Genomic DNA, 4,431 nt, shown 5'->3' with positions numbered 1-4,431 from the left:
CTCTCATTCATTATTCAAGGTCAAGTTCACGTTTAAATTCGGGGTACACGTGTGTGCGTCGGGAGCAACATATGCTCTGATACCCACTGTGATACCCCTCGGTGAGGCATTGATGTGACCATAATTAGCGCATATTTAGCCCCCAAATTAGCCTTGTTGCCATGCTTTTTAGTGCATATTTGGGTCATTTATTATCTTTAGTTCTTTGTTTTGCATATTCTTTGAGATTTTGATCCCTTGGTAGGAAAGGAGTAAGAATCTTGCATTTTCATGGCAAAACGAGACTAAAATGATCGAATCCAATGACCAAGCATCAAGGAGAGACAAGATTAGAAGGCCTTTGTACATATGATAGTAGATGAGCAATGTTGAGAAAGGATCCTTGAGTCCCCAAGGAAATCCCCAGAGAATTTATGAAGAAAAGGGAAGAAAAGAAGAAGAAATCTTGCTGAGGCACAATCCGTGCGGATTGACCACAATCCGGCCGTCCTCACCATGCACAATCCGTGCGGTTTCACCAGAAGACGCTCGGATTTGGCCATCACAATCCGCCCGGATTCACCTGAATCCGCTCGTGTTCATCCACCAGAATCCGCCCGTCCCGACTCTAATCCGCTCGGATTCCTCTACAGCGCGATTTCCTCTTCTCCAAGCTACAAAGAAAGAAGCCCTTCCTTCGAAAAATACCGGCTCCTCCCTGCTCAATCTAAAAAGTGTAATTACTAGTTTAGCCCTTAGTTAACCGTAATGCATCCCCCTAATTTCCACTATAAATACCCCATTAGTCTAATTAGAAGAGCATGTTCTTCTTAGCAATTCTTAGAGTAGTTAATATCAATCAAATCTCTCTTTAGTTTTGTAATCAACAATTAATCAAGTTTTAATACAAGTTCTATTTCCTTAATCTCTCTTTTGTTCATCCTTTATTTTGGGTAATCGAAGATTATTTGGGTTATTATTGGGATATTGACAACCTCTCAATCAAGCATCAAGTACTTCTTTTATCTTTGCTTTATTATTGGAATCATTAGTAGGTATAATTCTCTTAATCCCTTTTTAATTATTGTTAATAAATTTCATTTATTCATCATGTTTCATTTTGTTGGTATGATTGACAACCTTGCTAGCATGATCAACTTGATAATGAGTGAGTAGTCTCTTAGCTAGGGTTAATGGGTGATTAGGGGAAACCAACATGGGGAATGATTCATGCTTAAATTAATATGCTTTCATGTTTTATTTGCTTGCTTGTTTTGATCTCAACTCATGCACATGTTATGTTTGATGAAATGCGAGCCTATGAATCCTTGCATTTTTTACCCATCACCTATCTTTTCAATGAGACTTGTAAGACATAAACCAACTCGAGTCTCATTAGACCATGCATGTTGTTGAGTAGGGAAGATTAAGTCGACTTGTAGGTGTTGTACAATCTAATCGATTCGGCTCCGGGACCCAAACTTTCCTAGGATTGTAAGATATAACCCAACTCAATCCATCACAACAATAATTGCTTGCTTATAATTTGAGAACATGTTTGTATGATCAATTCCCATGATTCCCCTATGATCCCATGACACCCTAGTGCTTTTTATCAATTGTTTACAACCCTTTAATTCATCTTGCTTGTTTATTTTCATTGCTATTTTAGTTAGTGACCTTCTACATCAACCCAAATTGTGACACCCCTAAGACACCACTAGTTTCAATAGAAATCTCATCTCAATTCCCGTCCCTTGGGATCCGACCTTTACTTGCCTCTTTACTAATTGTAAAGTTGTTTGTGAAGTTATAAATTGTGTTTTGATTCGGACGTGACCCAACGACCACATCTATCTATTTGTGAACACGAAATGGACCGATCAAAAATGGCGCCGTTGCCGGGGACGGTGTTAGCTTGATTTAGATTTCTTTACATTGTTATTAGTTGTGTCTTTTCTTTGCCTTGGGGAAGTAAAACTCCTCAAGGTTTGTTCTAATTGTTTTCAAGTTGTTTGATATTTTGCATGTCTAGAAGGTCACAAGGTGACTTGTTACCTTTTGATCGTGAAATTGAAAGAACTTTGACAACCAATAGGAGACTTGCTAGGAGGAATTTGAGAGGTATTAGTGAGGTTGTAGATATTCAACCTACTATTGAGTTCATCAACCCTTTTGCAAGAGAAGGTGAGGAGAACCCATTACACAATACCACCCAAAATCAACCTACAATGCCTAAGTTTTCATCACATTCCGTACCCACCGAGGAGAACCTACCCAATGGTACTCCCACACCACAACATCTAACCGGAAATTTTATTGCCAAATCGGCCTTTATCCAATTAGTCGAAAGGAGCCAATTTGGGGGGATGCCTAGTGAAGACCCTCATTCTCATATGGAAACCTTTTGTGACTATTGTGATGCGATTTCTCAAACCAGTGTAACTCAAGACCAAATTCGATGGGTCTTATTTCCTTTTTCTCTAATTGGCACCACGAAACAATGGTTGAAGGGCCTTGATAAGGCCACTCTCGGAATTGATTCTTGGAAGAAGTTGGCTCTAGCTTTCTACAAAAAATTCTACCCACCGGAAAAGACTAACATGCTAAGAGCTCAAATTACGGGTTTTAAGCAAAGGGATGAAGAATCTTTGTATGAAGCTTGGGAGCGGTTCAAGGGAATTTGTCGCTCATGTCCTCACCATGGACTTAGCGAATGGTTCTTGGTACAACAATTTTGGAATGGTTTATATGAAGATTCAAGGAACATTCTCAATATGGGATCAAATTGAATGTTCACCGAAGTTGATGACAATCAAACATGGAACAAAATTGAGGAAATGGCGGTCCATAACTCACAATATAGTAGTCCTCGCAAGGCTATTAGAGGAGGAAAGCATGAAGTGGACTCCGTTACTCAATTGGGTGCTCAACTTAGTGCTCACATTGACACAATCAATTTGAAGTTTGAAAAAGCTATGGCTAGACTTGAAGAAGTCTCAAAATCACCAAAGCATCATGTTAATGCCATGACGGCATCTTCATCAATCCTAAGTGGGATATGTGAGAATTGTGGAACTTTGGTACATGACCAAAATGAATGTAGGGGAACAATTGAACAAGTGAATGCTTTCCAAGCATACAAGAGTGGTACCCCTTATTCGAACTATTACAATGAAAACACCAAATTCCATCCAAATCTCTCATACAAAAGCCAAAATGTTCAAAACCCTCAAACAACATACACCCCACCTCCCATGAAAAACCAAAATCAAAGACCCTTTTACAATCAAAACCAAGGTTACCAAAATCAAAATCCATACAATCACCAAAATGACCAAGGTTTTGATGTCCAAAAAGCGATCCTCCAAATGCAAAAGAATCAACAAGAATTTTTCAATCAAATGCAAAAATATAGCCAAGCAAAGGAAACCACCATCAACAACATCCTAGCTCACACCAAGATGTTGGAAACCCAATTGACTCAACTAGCATCTTCAAGCTCACAAAGACAAAAGGGGCAATTACCACCTCAAAGTAACCCCCCAAGACATGAAACGGTTAGTGCCATTCACTTGAGAAGTGGTACAAGGTATGAAGCACCGAAGAAGCAAGTTGAGGATGAAGTTGTGGAAGCTAGTGATAAGGAAGAAATTGTGCAAAACTCCAAAGATAGAGAATCATCAAAAGAAGAAAGTTCAAAGAAAAATGAAGACAAGGTCAAGGAGAAGGAGCCCATTGTGATTAGACTTCCTTTTCCAAGTCGTCAAGCCAAGCCCAAATTTGATGATCAACTTGGAAAGTTTATGGAAATTGTGAAGAATTTGGAAGTCTCGATTCCTTTCACAGAATTAATCAATCACGTGCCGGCCTATGCAAAATACATGAAAGATATCCTCACAAAGAAGAAGTCGATCCGAAAACTTGAGACTATCGCCTTCACTAAGGTGAGTAGTGCAATACTTCAAGGGAGTTCACCTCCAAAACTAAAGGATCTGGGAAGCTTCTCAATACCGTGTACCATTGGCGACACAACGATCAACAAAGCCTTATGTGATCTAGGGGCTAGTGTGAGTGTCATGCCGTACTCGGTGAGTAAAAGGTTGGGGATGGGAGAGCTTAAATGCACCAATATCACACTCCAAATGGCAGATAGATCGACGAAGACACCATTAGGGATATGGGAAGATGTTCCCGTGCGAATTGGGAAGCTTTTCATCCCGGTGGACTTTGTCATTGTTGATATGGAGGAAGATTCCAACATTCCAATCATTCTAGGAAGACCTTTCCTACACACCGCGGGTGCGGTGATTGACGTGAAACATGGTGAGCTCACTCTAGAAGTGGGAGATGAAAGCATAACCTTTAATCTTGACAAAACTATGAGAGCTCCTCGTTTGCATGAACCGTGTTTCATGATTGATCATTATAGCCGGAAGGATGAAAGGAAGA

General features: G+C 39.8%; 1 non-coding gene across 1 annotated transcript; it reads right to left on the bottom strand.

Moving 5' to 3' along the window:
* Positions 1-2,582: 2,582 nt before the first annotated feature.
* LOC141616347 (small nucleolar RNA R71) lies at positions 2,583-2,689 on the bottom strand. The gene has a single exon (XR_012530700.1). It is a non-coding gene; the product is annotated as a small nucleolar RNA R71 (small nucleolar RNA).
* Positions 2,690-4,431: the final 1,742 nt, after the last annotated feature.

This window comes from Silene latifolia, chromosome 11, assembly GCF_048544455.1.
Source record: "Silene latifolia isolate original U9 population chromosome 11, ASM4854445v1, whole genome shotgun sequence".
Lineage (NCBI taxonomy): Eukaryota > Viridiplantae > Streptophyta > Magnoliopsida > Caryophyllales > Caryophyllaceae > Silene > Silene latifolia.
This window is presented reverse-complemented; position numbering and strand designations above follow the sequence as displayed.